The sequence below is a fragment of the Adiantum capillus-veneris genome, chromosome 20 (genome assembly GCF_014529385.1).
Source record: "Adiantum capillus-veneris isolate H3 chromosome 20, ASM1452938v2, whole genome shotgun sequence".
NCBI classification, from domain to species: domain Eukaryota; kingdom Viridiplantae; phylum Streptophyta; class Polypodiopsida; order Polypodiales; family Pteridaceae; genus Adiantum; species Adiantum capillus-veneris.
This window is the reverse complement of record NC_140950.1, coordinates 55,825,693-55,846,590: the sequence shown is the minus strand read 5'-3', so window position 1 is coordinate 55,846,590 and position 20,898 is coordinate 55,825,693.

Genomic DNA, 20,898 nt, shown 5'->3' with positions numbered 1-20,898 from the left:
TTCCTACTTCTTGGTTAGAGTCAGCCAAGAGAGACGATGTGACATGCTCTAAGGTTCTCACTGCTTAGCACTCACAGACTCTTAAAGGAAATCTTTGAAGATGCGGGATAAGAAAATCTGACAGAGTTGTGTCACGTGTGCCACAAATGTTGAGAGAGAGGAAGAGAGAGAGTGAGAGGGGACTCTCAGACAACGCTCACAAGTCACAGGCTCACAAGGCAGATTGTAAAGAGGCGGGACCCTTGCCAACCAAAAATAATGTCTTTAAACTTTACATGCATCGTGATTCCCCATTCCCACTATCCTTAGTCCTATTCCTCACTTCAAGAACACAGTGCACTTTTAAAATTCTAAAAAAACTATATAACTTTTTTATTTTCCCTTACATTTATCTTATCCTTGTATATTTAAAAGGTAGTTTACCTCCTCTTCCTTAGCACACACTTAAAAAACCTAATAGGTTCTTTTCTCTCTAAGTTGCCAAAACCCACATAATTAATTTCAAGAGGTAAATTTTAAAATTTGTAGGTGGAAATACACGAAACCTAGGTTTGTTTCGAGCAATGACATGTGGCCTTTAGTTTTGGTTCAAGATAGTATAAAAGATATAGGCTAGATTTTCAAGCATCTAGAACATGATATAACAAAGAAAAATATAGGGAATAGTATATGTGCCCCCCTCCCCCGCCAAATATGATACCCCTCCCTTATTTTTAAGATTGGGAGATATATTATTGGGGGCCTACCCCTAACTTATACCCTTATGTAACTTGTAAAAAAAAACCCCTCCCCTGCACTTACGTTGTGCGGTAAGTTCTCCATGGTGAATCCCCCGGGATCCAAACCGGGTTACCTCATTAGCTAGCTGGAATTCCCCATTTTGATCTTACTTGTTGGGTATAATTTTCTAGTACCTGCAATCTGTCAAAAAATGCTTGATAGCTATAAGTTTACAGTTGTTTCTTGTTAGTTCTAGCTTTCAATCGACAAAATTCAATGAGGTTTTTCAATAACACACAATTTTACTCACAACATCAACAATTCAAGTCTAGTTTCCATTTTGAAAAAGCCACCAGGTTCCTGTGGACTACCTCTCTATGTGGTCAAATTTTTCTTTTATTATGACTCATAGGAACATGGATCGTGATTCATGTTGGGAAGCCAAATTGAATTTTCTTGGTACCATTAGATTTAGCATGACTGGTAGGTACTATGGCATCAAAATTTCTTGAAATGGACCTCTCGATTGAAAATTAGGTCAATTCTGACACTTTGTCAGAGTTCTTGGCAGTTTTGGGCTTTTGTTCTGTTTTTTTATATCCAGATTCAGTTTTGAAAAGGTCACTAAACTCCCAGTGATGTCCTCTAGCTATGGTGCAAATTTTGTATCAAATTGTGTCAGAGGAACATGGATCGTGATCCATGTACCTCAGTGTCCGAATGTACTCAAACTTGACACACAGCTAGTCCTTGGTCTACTGATCCTGGCTATATGGTTTGTGAGTGTTTTGGAGTTTTTTAGGTCAACCAAAAATCAATTTTAGAGTCTATTTCAGTGGTTTCCCCCTTGATCTATTTCTTGCCCTTTTGGCCCACCTTTTGCGTTTTTTTTATAAGAGTTCTTTGGGAGAAAGTACTTCAAATTTTATCACTTTTCTACTTGCTAAATATCAGCTCAAAATTCCAAAAAGATACATGGATCGTGATCCATGTTTGGCAGATTTGGACATGACCTTGGTGAGTTTGTGACAGAGGGTATGGTGATGCTCTTCCCCAAATATTTTTGGATTTGACCCACTTTTTCCAAGTCAAAAGAAATATTTTGTGTTTGCTTTGTGGTTTTTTGCAAACAAATCCTTTTTGGTATTTTGATCAGGTCTTTTCACTTTTTTGTTGTGGATCCTTTTGAAAAAGTTGTTCCCTTAGTTCTCAAGAGTGCACTGGTCCAGTTTCCCTTACAAATGTCCACTAGGTACATGGATTGCGATCCATGTTTGGAAGCATTTGGTCATGATTTTTTGTCCTGCTGTTTCCCTGCTTCTAGTTGATCCCAATTCTCACCCTTTTTTGAATTTGGACAAATAAAAGTTTAGTTTCCCCAAATTTTCCCAATTTTCAAGGTTTTGCTCTGCTTAACCCAATTTCTTGATTTAGATGATCTTTAAGCACTCCATTTTTTACCAAACTCAAGGTTCTGATGCTTAAGAGTATGTTCTAAGCAAAGGAAACATTTTTTGCTCACTTTGCCTGACCGGTACATGGATCACGATCCATGTTTGGCAGGCAAGCTGAAAAATTTATGAACAGTGTGTCTCTAGCAAGATTGTATATCCCCCTTTTTGCAAGTTTTGTTGGTTTTGGTTCATATTTGAGACTCTGACCATCTATTTTACAACTTTTCAGAGTTATGGTCTTCGGAACCAAAAAAAGGTTTTGGACAGTATTTTCCTTGATCCTGTTGGCCCAAATTGATAGTGGAAATTGTTACTTATCCTACTCTTATAAGCTGAAATAGATGCACAAACATAAAAGAATTTAACAGTACCAAAAAAAAAAAAACAAAGTGTATGGTGAAACAATATTTTCCAAGCATGGGAAAATCAAAGAACAAAATACTCTTTTGTACTTCACTCACAACTTTCTTTGCTCATCAGGAGTAGCACTAACTGGTCTCGGACTCTAATCTTTACTAAGCACTAAACCTATGTCTAGATGCTTTACTATCTATGTGTAAACGAAATGGGTGTCAAGAGCTTTGGAAGGGATTTTTCGTACAACTGAGTCACTCACCACCTAAGGAGAGACTTCCTCGGCAACGGCGTCAATGTTAGCGGGTCGCCGCTACGGACATCTGTATCATAGGTTTTTGGTACTAACATAATGTCAATATGCAAGGAAGCGACTCGGGATGGGGCACAAAGATTTAATGAGAGTGGCAACCTCACCAAAGTGAACTCAAAGGGCTATTCATACTACAATAAAAGCAAATCAACCACTTCCTAGTCAGAAAATGATCGTTTGTCCGATCTCACCACTTAGGTTATCACGTCTTTTCAACATCCAAATGAATTTGGAATTCAATGAAACTTAAGGAGAGGTATTACAACGCCTAAGGGTACAATCCTACCAAGTTCTGCAGCCATCTGAGAAGGTACATAGATCACGATCCATCACAAAAAATGTTTAGAAAATTGAAACAAAACTACACAGAAAGATCCCCCTTAAGCATAGAAACACTTATCCAAGGTCAAAACATCAAAAAACAGCCATTTAAGACCTCAAGTCAATGCATTTAGCTCGCAAGCAAGACATCATGAACCATAGTAGAGTCAAGAATGACTACACTTAGATTATAGAGCAAGAGACAAGGAACTCAATGCGCTATTCGAAATTTAATTCTGATTACCAAGCACGGAGAAAAGCGGATTACCAATTGTAGCATTAGCAAGAAGCTCTCACAATGGACGTCCAATACTTCCTTTCGCTAATGATCATGTGTTTTCCAAATTTAAGGTTTTTGACTTAAGAGCTAAGGGGACATTCCCATGGCCATTCGGCCACTTACAAGGACTGTAGACTCAGAGAGGCTAAGAGGGCATGGCAAAATATATTACAATTGGGGATCCTTCTTAGTAGAATTACACCATTTCTTTTGAAAAAATGAGTGAGTACAACAAGGTTTGGTGTACATCCTTCTTTTACGTGTCAGTCCATTGTGTCCACCAAGCAGATACCAAAACTCTTCATGAGATGATGTCATCCCCTATCCGTTGTGCTCTACCTCTATTAGAGTTACTGCATATAAGACCTCATCTTTGGATAGAGATGAGATTTTTTTTGGAGAAAATAGGGCTAGTAATTCTGCCACCAAATGCTTCTCCAAAAGCACTGAATACCCAAACCTCCAAACAAGCTAAACATGAGCCAGTGCCAGTGAACAAGGTAGGAGATTATTGTGAAGGAGAATAAGGAAATATTTTCTCTAAGACCATATGGACATGTTGAGACTAGCTCATATGTCAACGTGTTCGACAAGCACAAGATCGTTATAAATATTATGTTGATGAGAAACATCAACAAGCTACCTTCACAAAAGGGGAAGATGTAGTTCTTTATGAGCACGGAGTGAAAGATAAGGATATTCTTGCCTTTTCATGGTTTTGTAAAACTGATGATTTAGGCCAAATTCTCTCATCATATCATGAGATCATTGGAATGTATGCATTATGTGGGTTTCTTTCATAAAATCTAATATCTAATATCTAACCAACCCAAATGATTTTCTCATATTAAACTGATCACTTAACGTGGGAGAATAAACGGGAACAAGGGTTAAGATATAGACATGTGCTTATAGATCTATCTCAACACGGGGCCAATGGTAAAGGGGCCCAAATGAGATTTTCTCTATCAAAGAACAAGGCATGTCATAAAATATAATATCTAATATCTGACCAACCCAAATGATTTTCTCTTATTAAACTGATCACTTAATGTGGGAGAATAAATGGGAAAAAGGGTTAAGATATAGAGATGTGCTTATAGATCTATCTCAACACGGGGCCAATGGTAAAGGGGCCCAAATGATATTTGGTCTATCAAAGAGCAAGGCTAAACAATGGAGCATAAGACCTTAGGGTTAGCTTCATTGAAGACCTCCAAAAATGTGTGTAAAAACCCTTTGACCTCAGGTAAGCTAGGGCTGAGCTTGAGGCGGGAATCCGACCCAACTCGAGGTGCTAGTCCTGCTTGTCATGCTTGATGACTGAGGTGATTGAGGTGCTTGAGATGCTTGAGGTGCTTGATGATTGAGATGCTTCACGTGCTTGACATGCTAGCATTGCACTTGAGGTGAGAACCTACCCCAAACTTAAAGTGCTTAAGGGCCAAGCTTGTGGTGGGAACTGGGCCTATGCATGAGGGGCTTGAGGTGTCAAAAGGTCAAGATTCAATCCTACAAGGAAGGGGCTAGACCTACAAGAGGGGGGATGAGAGAGAACATCTACACACTCACACAAGGCATGCATGGTATAAAGAAAGAAAAAGGGACACTTGTCAAGTTCCTCCTCATGTTGCCTTTATGGTGTTCCTAAAGCCTATTGATTGGCCACCCGAGGGGTCCAATGATAATTTAGGAGATTTAATTAGTTGATTTTGCATTTATCAAGTTCTCTCTCTCAAAGGGGAAAGGGGGACACTTGTCCCAAGGCTACCCTTGCTGCTTGTAATGCCGCCTGCTTGTGATTGGCTAGGCCTGAAGGGGTCCAATGAACTTCAAGCATGAGCTACAAGGGGGGGTCTACCCAAGAAAGCTAGGGGGTTTCTTAGGGGGTATACTCACCCACACACACTGACAAACACTCTCATTGTGCTCTATGCAAATTGCAAGAGTTCCCTCTCCTTCTCCAAGCAAGTAGAGGTTCAGAGCCTACACCAACACTCTTGGCTATGGAGTGCAAATCCAACCAAGAGCCATGCTTTGATTCTTAATCTTTCCATCTCATTCTTCTTCATCACTATGCTATTAATTATGTATGCTAGCAAGAAGAGTTATGATAAGTGAGGAACTAATTCTTTCTCCTATGAAATGTTTCTTCTTCCTCTTACCTACCCTCACTCTCTGCTAGCTCTCTCCACCTTTGAAGGTGTTTGAGGTCTTGGGACTAAGGCTTGGGATAGTTAAAGATTTCTTCAAGTTTATGTTATGCTTGTGATGCATGAAGCTTTCCATCTTCATTGCATCACCTAGGTCACAAGGAACACAAAGATTGTATTGTAACAAGTCTCTCTTAATGGGAGAAATCATAATACAAATGTCTATTGGAGGGGGGTCCGGCTCCACATGAATCCGGTTCTCAACTGTTGTCATGTTCTCTATATTCTCTCTCTTGCAAAAGTATTGTTCATGCCAAGTTAACGAATTGGTATGATTATGTTGCTATCTTCAATTATGTTCACCCGCTATGCTCACAAAGTCGTTTCTCAAAAGTACTCTCAGTAATTTCCACTACTGTCAAGTTAAATAGGCCAATTCCATTACATTGGTATCAAAGAATTTGGTTTCTCTTTTCTTGCTTAAGAAGAGAGGTCCTTAAGTAGCCTATAAATGGTTGATGTTGTTAATAATATTTGGGTAAGTGGAAATGGGATCTATTATCCGTTTTGTTGAGGCCACTATGTGGGATATGGTGCACACCTCGAAATCTTTGGACTTAAAAATGGAGTCTTTTTAGACTTTCCTATGGCTTTACCATTATTGAGCCATAAGAAGTTCGAAAGGAGCTAGCCCTTGGCAACTCTGCTATGTTAGACCTACTCCTCTACTCTCTATAATTAACCACTTTGAGTTGTGGGTGTAGATACTTAAGAGCCAATTTTCAAAGGCTAAGAGGAGTGGCAACTACGGTTTTGAATTGCCAAAGCATACACTAAGTACATACATAAATTTTGTTAACATGAATGAAAATAATCAAGAGAGTAGAATGAACATTGATGCTTTGATTTTGCACATGAAGGTGCTAATGATGATGCTCCATGTTTGTGAATTCTTGTCACTAGGTTGCAGCAAGCTATGGGCAACCCTGCTTTGCAAGTTGAAGTTACTCAACAACTTCGTGCTTATGGAATTTCCCTTCCTCTCAAAGAGAAGAGAGAGCTTAGGAGGCCTCTTGAAGAGACCCCCAAAAGAAGACTCTCTCCCATTCAAGAGGAGGAATCCAAAGAGCAAGAAAGCAATGAATGTTTAAGCTCCTCTGAAGATGTGGCTCCACGAAGATGGTGGTCTAGACGATTGCCCACTTCTCCCAAGAGGAAAAGATCAACATATAGTCCTTCTCCTCGTCACTCCAAAATGGAAGAGAGGAAACAAAGGAAGAAAAGGTCTAGGAAGAGGTCACCCTCTTCTCCTTCTTCTTCACCTTCCTCCTCTTCCGACGAAATCTATGGCTATTCTCCTAGAGAATACAAGAGGGGAGGACATTGCAAATCATTTTCTGCATGGCAAAGGTCAAAAAAGCTAAAGAAGTTCAAGGACGGGGGAAAGAGTATCTCTTTTCTCACCTATGATGGAACCTTTGGTGCTACCGACAAAGTGTTGGCCTTAATCTAGCAATTTGATGTGGCCTTTGGAGACGAGGGCTTCACAGAGTCCTCCAAGCTACACCATGTAGCTATGCACTTCTAAAAATCAACTTGTCAATGGTGGGCTAGCTTTCGTGGCAATGGTGAAGCCCCAAAGACATGGAAAACTCTACGAGTTTCCATTATGAAGCAATTCCTTGCAAGCGATGCAAAGGAAAAAGTGCTTACCAATGTTCAAAATTCTTCCCAAGGAACTTCCAACAACAACAACAACAATCGGTCCAAGGAGAAGGGAGTTTACAAAGGTAAACACAAACTCTCTCCTAAGGAGATTGAAGCTATCATTATTACCCCAAGAAGAATACTCGCAATGAGACTCCTAGGGCTTCCATCATCAAATCTCCAAAAGAGGATGCTCATTGCAAAGGATAATCACTTTCCTATGCTTGGGGAAAGGTAAGAGAGCATGATGCTTTCATCTTGTTTGACCCTAGATCTACTCACAAATTCATATCAACGGAGTTGGCCACCAAGTTGGGCATTCAAGCTTTTGAGATGGGAGATATGGCAATGACTGACACAGCTTTCAAGGGACAACAAGCCTCTGTTACTCCCTTGATTGGAAAGTTGAGGCTTCATGTCCAAAGCTATGTCGACAAAGAACACTTCTTCATCTCTCCTCTCCAACATGAGGATGCTATCCTAGGGGCACCATGCTTTGATTGCATGGCTGCCAACATGAAGTTCTCTAAAAGGAGAATCTACTTCACCTACATGGGGAAAGAACATGTATATAGATTCTAGTGAGCGTAGTCGCACTATTCCACTTGTAAATCCTCTTGCTTTTGATAATTCAATGGAGAGGAGTGAGCGTGGTTGCACTATTCCACTTGTAAATCCTCTTGCTTTTGATAAGTCAATGAAGAGCTCAGTTTCTGCGTACATGATTTTTTTCAAAGAGTCTCTAAAAGTTCCTAATGTTTCATCAAATGTAAATGGTAGGAATCAAGAAGAGTTAGACTTGTATAATTTTCTAAAAGGATTCCAAGATGTGATGATATCCCTATGGACTTATCTCCAACACGAGGGGACGATGACCATTGCATTGAGCTACTTCCAGGAAGCTCACCGCCTAACAAGCCTTTTATTGAGTCTCACAAGCTCAACAAGAGGAGATCATGAGGCAAGTATAGGAATTGGTAGACAAAGGGATGGTGAGGCCTAGTTTCTCTCCCTTTTGTTCTCCAGTCCTTTTAATGCAAAAGAAAGATGCTACATACCGTATGTGCATGGACTATCGAGCACTAAACCAAATCACTATCAAAAATAGATTTCTCGTGCCTCGGGTAGAAGATCTGTTTGATAAGCTACAAGGCTCTGCCTACTTTAGTAGGATTGACCTTAAGAGTGGCTATCATCAGATAAGGATAGTGGATGAAGATATCCTAAAGACCGTGTTTGACACAACGTTTGATCTTTATGAATATCTAGTCATGCCTTTTGTCTTGACTAATGCAACAGCTACATTCAATTGTCTAATGGAGAAAAATTTTAGACCTATTGTAAATTCACTGGAATGTTCTTTGGTGATATCATCATCTACTCCAAGTCTTTGGAGGAACATAAGCAACATCTCCAAGTGATTTTTCAAGCATTGAGGGAGAATAAGCTTTTTCTCAACCAAAAGAAAAGTGAATTTTTCCTTTAAGAGATTCAATATTTAGGTCATATTATCTCTCAAGCTGGTATCTGTATGGATCCATCGAAGTTAGAGGTAATAAAATCATGGCCTAACCCAAGGAATCTACATGAGCGAAGAAGCTTTATTGGTATGTGTGCATACTATAGATGCTTCATAGCGAAATTCTCTCAAGTGGCAGGATCACTACACGACTTAACTAAGAAGAACGTTAAGTATGTATGGATTGCTAAGGAGAAAAATGCTTTTGATAAGCTCAAAGAGAAGCTTACTTCCCAACCAGTCCTCATACTTCCGGATCTCTCAAAGCCACTTGAGGTCCAATGTGATGCTTGTGGTGATTGCCTTGGAGCAGTTTTGCTTCAAGAAGGGCATGCCATAGCACATGAGAGTCGAAGTCTCAATACTGATGAACAAGTCTTGGGCATTTATGAAAAAGAGATTTTAGCTGCTCTACATGCCCTAGACACATGGAAGCACTACTTGTTGGGGACTCCATTCATTCTACAAACCGATCACCAAAGTCTCAAGTATTTCATGACGCAAACCAAGCTTTTTGACAAACAAATGAGGTGTGTAAATTTTCTTTTGCAATTTAATTTTCATATTGCTCACATTGCTGGTAAGAACAATCAAGTGACCGATGCACTTTCACAACGACCAAAAGTTAATGCGGTGTCTATAGCTACTCAAAAATGACGTATCTTGTATGATAGATGAGTATGCTACTGACCCTAACTTTAGAGACATAATGTCAGCCCTTGCTTTGGGGAAGAAAGAGGAACCATTCACCTTGTAGGATGGTTATCTTCTCCACGGAAATATGCTATGTGTTACACATTCCCTTCATGAGAAAGTTATCTATGAATCCCATGCTACTCCATATGCGGGGAATAGAGGTATTCAACCTACTCTCTCAGCAGTAGAGACATACTTCTATTGGCCTACCATGAAAGTGGACATACAAGAGTATGTTTCAAAATGTGTAGTATGCCAAAAGACCAAGTATGATAGAGGGAAGCAACCTGGACTACTCTAGCCATTGCCTATTCCAAATTCATCATGGGAGAGTATATCCATGGATTTCATCTTTGGATTGCTCAAGTCTATCCATGGGAATACAGGAATATGGACAATAGTCAACAACTTTAGCAAGCAAGAACATTTTATTCCTATCAAAAAGACTATTAAGGCACATCAAATGGAAACTCTCTTCATATCTCATATTTTCAAGCACCATGGATTACCCACATCCATTGTGTCACATAGAGATCCTAGAATGACCAATAATTTTTGGAAAGGTCTCTTTAAAGATCTAGGAACAAGATTGAATTTCTCTTCGGTCTATCACCCACAAAAGGATGGCCAAAGTGAGATAGCCAATCTTACGATACTCGATCTACTCAAGACTTATGTTACCAAAGTAGATCAACGCTCACAATGGGAAAAGTACTTACCTCTTGTAGAGTATGCCTACAATAATACTGTACATACTTCTAGGAAAAATCACCTTTTGAGATCAGTGAGGGAAGACCTAAAATTCCCTTGCTACTCAAAGTACATGTGAAGATCTTTTCCGCCGATGATTATAGCCGTGACCTACAAGAATCTTTTCAAAAGATTAAGGAGGCTATATCCATCTCTCAACAAAGGTAAAAAGCTGCTGCTAATAAGAACAGAAGGGCCTTAATGTTCAAAGAAAATGAGTGGGTCTTACTCAAGTTTCCTAAAGCTGGATTAAGGCAAACGACCGGAAAAAATCCTACGGGCCATCAAAAGTATTATGCTAAACTAGCAAAAAACATACTATGGTCCTTTTCAAATTTTGAAGCCCATCAATGAGACATCTTATTTACTCAAGTTGCCCAACCATTGGCTCATACACAATGCCTTTCATGTAAGCCTACTTAAGCCCTATGAAATTGGAGCTAATCTCTTCAGATAGCTAATTCCAGTGTTAGAATTTACAGCTACTGGAAGTCGTCAATTCAGTTAGTGAAATTGGAATGGAATATAGAAACTGAGCTGGAATAGTTATTGAACTGAAATACTCCACTAGAACTAGAAACAGATTAAATTACTGGAAAAGTGTTTCAGATTCAGATTCAGGGTTTAGGAATACAAGTATTACAGACTGAAGCTCAATTGACTACTGTAGTGATGATTATAGAGCAGAGTTACAAGTGAAGAGATTGTCACTCAAGACAACTTCAAAGACTAGAACCAAGAGACTAGAAGTGAGAAGTCAAAGAGTACAAGGAGCCCAAAGTACAATCAGCCCAATTACAATGTAATGGGTCCTATTTATAGCTTCTTGAGGTTACTGTGGTAACCACCACGATAATTACTCGCTGGTCTGCTATTCGGCTTCTAGGAGACAATTCCCGCCTATTGAGACTATCTCCGTCATGTACATCCTTCCCTCCTTTCTTGAATTTCAATAAGGCTCCAAAATTTCTGAAAAAATCCACCGTCTAATCCTTCTGAGGTGTTGAGGAACCTCTTTGCCTGCTTGCTGAGTTGGTTGATGTTCCTCATGAGTTGGCCTACGTTCCTCATGATAGTACTCTTCTGAAGTTGCTAGCTCTCCTGATATTGCTAGCTTTATACCATACTTCATGCTTGTTCAGTGCTTGGCACCCCTATAGTTGTAATTCCGTGGGTGTCCAGCCAAAGAAACTCCAACACCTTACTGGAAAAATCCACCGTCTGATTCTAAAATTGGTTGGAAAAATCCATCGTCTAATTTTAAAAATAGCTGGAAAAATCCACCATCGGATTCTGAGATAGAACTGCCGAGTATCCTTCCATTGAACCCGCTTCCTCTTGCCCTTCGACCGTGTTGGTGTTTCAGAAGTCCCAGTGCCACCATTGTCCTTCTGGATAAGTCTGTAAATGGCCTCCTACTCAAGATGACCCCCCCTTTCTGAAGTCATTTCTACTTCATAAGGCGTGAGAGGATGATAGGTTTTGGTGTCGGGATCATAGAGCGTGCGTTTGCCTTTTGTTAGACAAGCTCTAGACAATTTGTGACAATCCAAAGTTGTATGGATCCATCCTTCTGGAAGAGGATGATTTTTTTAAATCCTAGCTTCAAAGAGAATCTCAACCATCTCTCTGTATTGTGGTCCCAGGCTTGGTTTACCTGTAACATCCTTTTCAAGGATTTTAGAGGACTCCACAGTAAGTTGCAACAGCTGATTTGTGATCTTGGCGAGACCTCTAAGCTGGATTTTCCATTGTCCCATACACAGCTTAGGTCTTTGTATCTCCTCCTTTAGTTCCCCAGGATCATTTAATTGAAGAGCATCATTGAGCAGTGTTTGCCAGGTTTTCCATTCGACGGTAGATTGCTCATACCAATCCTGAAGATCATCAGTAATATTTGTAGTATGTGAGCCGATCTACTGGTTCTGGATGTTGAGGATACTGTGCTGGGAAAAAACTAGGTAGCTCAGCTTCTTTGGCTGGTAAAGCATACAAGAGGACTAGAGAATCGGGTACAAATTCCAGAAAATTGAGGACAGCCTGATTCTCCTGCTGCATCATCTTTCTAGTCTCTCTAACCAGCTAAAACAGTCTTTGGAGAGCAGTTGCTTGTTCTCCCACTGTCATTTGAGTTGAAGGCCCTTTACAGGTGGTAGCCTGATCTTCAAGAATAGATTGTACCCTCTGATCCAGAACTCTCCTGACAATTTTTTTTTGTAGTAAAACCTCTTTTAATTGACCTCTGATGTCCTTCAAACATTTATAGGTTGGCCTATTTCCCAGCAGGAGCTCTAATTCAATGGCTAGGGAATGACAGTTTACAGTAGACTGCCGCTGCCCCAATGTGGATTAGCTATTTTGTCATCAGAGTTTAGTACTCATTCAGCTACTCTTTCTAGCAATTGAATTCTGCTAGGATGCTCAGGTAGTTGGCACACATCTTGGTCATGGAAAGCAGCTGATTTTCAATGTTGGACCATTTCTCTGGCGTCGACATACAGTTACTGAAACCTTTCAATATCAGACAGAAGAACATCATCCTCCAAATAAATCATGGTTAAAGGAGCTTGCTGATGTCTTTGTCTCTTGTTCAATGTGATGAGCTGTAATGAATATTGCTCATCACCTTTTAGAACCTCAGTCACAACTTTTGCTTTCCCTTTCTCATCCGTACTGTGTTGTGACTGGTGCACTGGTGAATTCCCAATGTTGCTGGGTTGTTGATCTCCAGCCTGCTGATCACCCGACTCTTGATCTTCATACTGGTCTGGCTGGTCTGTATTGGACTGATTTCCTCCTGTGGCCCCTGCTCCACCAGCCCCAGATCCTGAAGGTAGAGATGGAGGAGAGTCATCATCATCATGCCTTTCTTCTGGTTCATCCTCCTTCTCTTCCTCTTCTGTTGCCTTCTCATCATCCTCATCAAGGTTATTTTGCTACTCAATATAATCTAGGATAGCTTGATTTGCTAAGGCACTGTTGTATTCAAAAAGTTTATCCTGCAAATCACTCTGCATTGTTTCCATAAGTGCTCTTAGATTATCTATATTGAAAACAGCATTCCCATCTATGAAGTCATGGAGTGGAGCGTGGATCGAGTCACACACACACACACACACACACAGATACACAGAGAGCTTACGTAGTACGCAGAGAATTGTTTGAAGGGTTATCTCCCAAAACCTTATTATCCACAAAAGTATAAGTGAGTATATACAAAGAGTTAGTGAAAAGTGAGTTAGGCGGGTAGCCGGGGATATCCGTATGAGGCCGCTTGGGCTTTAATCCCAACAACCTCCCACTTAAATTCCAATGTGGCACTTTAAGTAACTGTAAATCTATGAACATAAATGTACAAAGATTTACATGGATGCCATCTATCCAATGCCCAATAACTCACGACAATGCACAAAGCCCTCTCCTGGAAGTCCCTTTGTGAGTAGATCAGCAGGATTGTCCTTGGTGTGGATCTTCAGCAGTTGTATCTGCTTGTCTTCAAGTACTTCCCTAATGAAGTGATATTTCACATCAATATGCTTAGTCTTCGAATGGAACACTGGATTCTTTGCCAATTGTATAGCACTTTGACTATCACAATATAACTCTAGAATATCTACTTTGATTCCCAAGTCGGCTACCAATTTACCAAGCCAAATAGCTTCTTTGCATGCCTCATTTGCTGCAACATACTCAACTTTTGTAGTAGATTGTGTAATACAATCTTGTAATCGAGATCGCCATGATATGGCACCTCCAGCCAATGTAAAGACATAGCCTGATGTAGATCTCCTCTTATCCAAGTCTGCTGCATAATCTGAGTCAGTGTATCCTCTGACACTCAAATCCTGACTACCATAGCATATGCGCATACTCTTTGTCTGTTTTAAGTATCTCATGATACCTTTCACTACCTCCCAATGTTTCTTGCCGGGATTTGACATATATCTGCTAACCACTCCCACTGCAAATGCAATATCCGGACGTGTAGCAATCATTGCATACATCAAACTACCCACTGCAGACGCATATGGAATCTTATCCATTTCAGCCTTTTCTTCCTCAGAAACAGGACAATCTTGTTTGCTAAGTTTCACATATGGTGGCAATGGAACACTCAATGCCTTTCCCTTCTCCATATTGAAATGTTGCAAAACCTTGTCAATATACTCTGTTTGAGATAACCAAATCAACTTCTTTGATCTGTCTCTCTCAATGTGCATACCAAGTATATGACTTGCCTCACCCATGTCTTTCATGTCAAACGATTTTGCCATCTTTGACTTCAAAGCTGAAATTTCTTCCCCAAGTGTTTGCCAGCAATCAACATGTCATCCACATACAAAATAAGGATCAGCCAACTGCCATCCTTAGCCTTCTTTGTATATAGATAGTGATCGAACTCACTATGTTTGTAGCCTTGAGAAAGCATAAACTTGCGGAACTTATGGTACCATGCCCTTGGTGATTGTTTTAAGCCATAAAGACTCTTTAACAACTGGCATACCAAATCTTCCTTGCCTTTCTCAACAAACCCTTCTGGCTGCTGCATGTAAATTTCCACATCTAAATCACCATGCAAGAATGTTGTCTTGACATCCATTTGGTGCAACACCAATCCAATATGGAAACCAATGCAAGAAAGAATCTCAATGTATTCATCTTGACCACTGGAGAGAAGACTTCATCAAAGTCAATGCCTTGTTCTTGCCTAAAGCCCTTGGAAACAAGCCTTGCTTTGTACTTTGGCTGACTATCATGAGCGGTGATCTTATACCTATAAACCCATTTACAAGGTAGAGCCTTTTTGCCCTGTGGTAATTTAACTAGCTTCCATGTCTGGTTTTTATGTAGAGCTGTCATCTCTGACTGCATGGCCAACTGCCATTTTTTTGAGTCAACCACTTATAATGCTTCCTTGTAACAAGATGGTTCTTCGCAATCTGTGAGCATGACATAATTTAGAGATGGCACATAGCGATCAGGTGGTTTGGAGACACGCTCAGAATTTCTCACCACAACTGATTCTGCCTCTCTAGCCACTATAGGCTGTTCCTAAGCCTGACCATGATGTCTTGATGTGCTAGCACTAGGTCCATCTTCCTTGAAGACAACTCTTCTGATCTCCTCTGTCTTCTCTGGCTTAGCGATGAAACTTGGCTTCATTGAAATGCACATCATTGCTACAAATAAATTTTTTGGACTCAGGATCCCAAAGCCGGTAACCCCTCTTGCCTGATTCTCCGTAGCCAAGAAATATGCACTTCTTGCTCTTTCGTTCTAACTTATTCCTGAACTCCTTAGGAATATGGCTATAAGCTTCACAACCAAAGACTCTGAGATGCTTATATGAAGGTGCCTTGCCTGTCCATAGCATCTCAGCCACTTCACTCTTATCCAGAACCCTACTAGGAGACCTGTTGATCAAATGGACTGCTGTAGCCACTGCTTCTATCCAAAATCCATCAGGAAACTCAGCATTTGACAACATTTTTCTGACCTTCTCTTGTATGGTGCTATTCATACGTTATGCAACCCCATTCTATGAAGGATTATATGGTGCAGAAAGTTCCTGCTTAATCCCTTTTGCTTCACAAAAGTCTTGAAAAGCTTTGGAAACGTATTCTCCACCATTGTCAGTTCTCAAGAACTTTAGCTTCTGACCACTCTGATTCTCCACAAGCTGCAAGAATGTCTTAAAGACCTTGAGCACCTCATCCTTGTGCTTCAAGAAGTAAACCCATACTTTGCGAGAATAGTCATCTATGAATGTACAAAAGTACGCTGCTCCCCCTAGTGACAAACTAGGCATTGGTCCGGATAGATCATTGTGCACAAGAGCTAACCGTTCATCCCTATGATTCCTCTTTGATCTATGTGGTTCCTGTGTTTGCTTACCATAAACACAATGCTCACAAAACTCAAAATCTTGAAATGAAAATCCACGTAAATAACCATAATAAGAAAGTATTTCCATTCCTCTTTTTGACATATGTCCCAACCTACGATGCCACAGTGACACACTTGGCTGCTCAATCACATTAATTACATGGTTTTTAACCTTTGAAACATGTAAAGTGTACAAAGTTCCCGATTTGCTTCCATGTGCTACAGTCATCGAACCTTTGGAGATACTCCAAGCGCTGTTCCCAAAAACTGTCACATAACCCGCATCATCCAACTTCCCTGTACTGATCAAGCTCTTTCGGATTGCTAGAACATGTCTGACATTCTCGAGCCATAAAGAAGAGCCATTCTGAAACTTCAACTGCACATCTCCCACTCCAAGTATGTCACAAACGTGCTCATTTCCAAGTCTGACATAATCTTTAGTAGCCACATATGATGTAAACCACTCTTTGTGCGGAGAAACATGTAAAGATGCCCCTGAGTCGATAATCCAATCACTCATAGCATGTCCATCCTCTGCAGTCAAGAAAACAGAATCAAGATTTCTTGTGAGGAAGATGTCACCAGCTGCTATACCAGAATCACTGTCTGAACCAGATCTTGTGACATTCACCTCTTCAATCTTCACAGAACTCTTCTTTTCATCTTGCTTAGAACTCTTTGTTTTGCCTTTTTCTTGTTTCCACTTCGTATAGTCTCGCTTCATGTGACCCTTCTTGCCACAATGGTAGCATTCTATGTCATCCTTTGACTTCGAGTCACGAGACTTACTTCGATTTTGTGCCTTCTTACCTTTCTTCTCTTTAGTCTGTGGTCTCCCTCGAACGACCAAAGCACTATTGCCTTTGTCTTTGTCAATGTTCTTCCTGTTCACTTCCTCTGTGAGCAAGTTGCCTTCTACATTGGCACTTGTAAGACCTTCTGGCACAACAGAATTAATTAACGCTGTACGAAAAGTATCCCAATTGTCTGGCAAAGTGATTAAGAGAAACATAGCCTTCACTGAATCTGGAAAGACTATCTCCTGTGTTGTTAACTGGCTGAAAATTGTGTGAAATTCATTGAGATGATTTGACATGGCTATCCCTTCCTTCATCTTCAAATCCACCAATTTCTTGAGCCAGTAGATCTGAGAAGCAGCACTTTGTTTCTCGTACATATCACATAGCTTTTTCCATACGCCATACGCTGTAGTCTCTTCTGCTACGTTGAAGTAAACATTTTCTGCCAGTGTCAGCATGATTGTGGAACAAGCTAACTCATCAAGATCTTCCCACTCATCTTCAGCCATACCTTCTGGTCTCTCCCCTTTGAGCTTCAGTGGCTTCACTTGTTTTTTCTGCACCAAAACCTGCCAAATCTGCTTCTTCCAGAATGGAAAGTTTGTGCCATCCAGCTTCTTTATGTTGTAAAGAGTCTCACTTTGAGAAGATGCCATACCTGCCAAACTATTTACTTCTGGGAAAAATCCGGCAGATTTTCCCCTGTAAACTGGCCTATATACACAATAAACAAGCTGTAAACAACAAGTTGAACACCTCTCCTCAAGAACTGTCAGTATTTTGAAGAATTTTGATAGAGTCTGCCCTGTAAACTGAGCTCTAGGAACCAAAAGATAGCTCAAAAACAATCATAAATAGCTGACCAATGACAAATCTAAAAATCTCTGTAATATGTTGTTCTGTAAGTATACACGGTCTCCTGTCTGGGCGATCATAGAACCTGTATTTGTCTCAAGACTAAACCCTGAACAATGCCTCAATGGCCTGACGCATAAGATCCAATCCTGTGTCTACACAAAGTCATACATCCTATGGGATAAAAGTCGCCGAAGAGGATGCGTGTAGAGGGAAAATCGAGCAACCTAATCCACCTCACACTGGGTAACCCAGCCCCCAATGCTTGTCTTCAAAAAACCTCACACACGACCCTCTCAGATGGCTCAGCAAACTACCCAGAACTAGCATACATCCTACAATAGACCAATCACTGTCCTATGACCGTTGCGGCGGTCTGTCTGCTAGCATGACTCACAACTAGCAGACCCACAATCACAGTACATCAATTTGTAATACATGCCAGTGGTGTCAAGTTGTCGTATGGCCACACCTCCCCTGGAACTTGGCAAGCACAAGAAGTAGCAATGCAGACTGCAATATATATATCTGATGATATATATGTGTACCTAGTCAATAGATGATTCTTTGAAGACTAATGAGTGATGTATGTCGATGCCGATATTGATGCCGACCACCTCCTGCTTGCCAATCTACACAAGACGGGTTTCTTTGCGGCTGAAACCTATCTTCTGATGTAGTGCTCAGAACGAAATTCTGAGGGAATAAACAACTTCAAAAGGGGGGTAAAACTCCAGGTCTCTTGATGGGGATACTCCCGGAACTCCAAGTGTGAATTTCCAAGCTCCGAATCCAGAATCTGCCTGAAGAGTACGCGCGTGCGCGATTACGCAAAAACGCACTGCACCTCGCTCTGATACCAACTGAAGTCGCGGAGTGGAGCGTGGATCAACTCACACACACACACAGAGATACATAGAGAGCTTACACAGTACATAGAGAATCGTTTGAAGGGTTATCTCCCAAAACCTTATTATCCACAAAAGTATAAGTGAGTATATACAAAGAGTTAGTGAAAAGTGAGTTAGGCGGGTGGCCGGCCATATCCGTATAAGAGGCCACTTAGGATTTAATCCCAACACTCTGGATTCAATATCTCAGCCAAATTATTATAGATACATCTTTCAGTTGAAGTGGCTTTCAAGGCAGTGTGACTAGTTGGCAGTGAGTTGAAAACAACTCACTTCATTCGCAACATGGTTTCGAATATGCCAAGCAGCTCTTTCAGCCTCTTCTTTTTCTTCTCTAAGCGTCCATATCTCAAACTCCATATTGGAAAACTTATCTTCTAAGTGTTGAATGGTCCTAGCTGATTGATTTTCAAGGACACTGTCTCGCAGAGACTGGGCTCCTCTCTCCAGCTCCAAATTTTCAACTCACTGCTCAGTCTCCTTTAGTTCAGCTTTTAACTTGGTCAATTCATCATTTGACACTGAGGCATCCAACATTTTTTCTATAGAATTCACAATAGTGTTCTAGGATGACTGAATAAGTACAAAATAACCATCATTCAGTGTGGTTGGGTCACAGGCAATTATCTCGTAAACTGTGACAGGAGCCATATATGGTAGTGTAGTATAATCAGATTTGTGGAGGAGTAGACGTCCTTTGAGAGGATGAGTCTGCAGCTGTTGTGACCGGTCCTTCTTAGTTAAATGCAGAGCTGCTTCACTGTAAGGGATGGAAACCTCACCAAGTGGACTCGAAGGTACTGCTGGTCCTTTTCCTTTATCAGTCTGACCCGTTGGCTACTCAACACTGGTCCTATTTGACTGGTCTTTTCCTGCACTAGTGGTTGCTGAAATATGCCCTGCTAACTAGATGATTCCAATAGTGGTCTGGACAAGAGGTTGTTTTGATTGGCCAGCTGAAGTCTGGTATGCTGGAGTCTTTTCAACAGCCATTGTTTTTACTTGACTTTCCAGCTGCCTAAGGAAATCACTGCTTTTGGCCAATGTAGTTTTTGGTCTTTTCGAACTGCCAGCCTCCTCTTGCATGGAATTCCTCTTTTGCCCAGTGATAGCTAACTGGTTATCTAGGGCTTCTTCATTTGATGATAAATCCACATTGTTAGTTACCAGAAAGGGCTTCTGGCTCCAAGCCATCCTTACCTGGTCATAAGCGTCTGGAGAAGTTGCCCAGTAAAGGAACTGCCAAACATGCCATGCTTTGAAAACATTTTGGGACTTCAACTTAGCAATTTGGTGAAGAAAATTATGTGACAAAATCTGACATATATTGATTGGAACTGTGGCATCCAATCTTTTTGCTAGTAACATAGCAAACAATTTTTTAGACACATAAGTTCGGTTGTTTTTGAGACTCACAGCTTCAACTACAAAGCGGTAAGTAGAAGGAATGTACAGACCTGCCACTGGAACCCCTTGCACGCTGGCTTTGCATTTCTTCTTGGCAGCATCATCTTCTTTCAAGGCTGCACTGATTTGTTCTGCTGTTACTATAGATGGCTCTGGCTCATCTGGCATCTTGAATGCAAATACAATATTCTCAGGTGTTACCGACACCTTTCTACCATAGACCATAGCACTTTCATCCTCCACATCGAAGGAATCAAGAACCTGTCTAATGATAGATGTGTCAAACTCAATTCTTGTGGCTTGCACAACCACATGCAAGTCCCACAGTCTGAGTAACACCTTGGCTTGCTTAGTAAACACATACCATTGTATTTTACTGTGAGGAATAAGTGGAAGAGAACCTTTTGCAGCAACAATAAGTTCTTGGGTTTCTTCTACAGTCTCCTACATTCTTTCTGACAGTTCTTCCTACCCATACACCGTGAAGACAATGACTCAGTAGAGGGAGTAGAAGAGGACTTACTTGAAGCTTCAAATCCGTATTCTGGTGTAGCTAGTAAAGATAGAAAGTAATCAAAAGTTTCCTCAGACAAAGAATTTTGTGGTTGTAGTGAAGAAACTTCAGAGCTTCGCGATGGCGAATGGATAACATTAGGCAGACGTCGCGTCGTGTAAGAGATTTACAAGGAAAAATTCCTACGCGCTTATTGTTATACGCGTCTGCGCCATAAAAGCTCCACTACTTACCATTCCTAGAGTCCTCTGCACC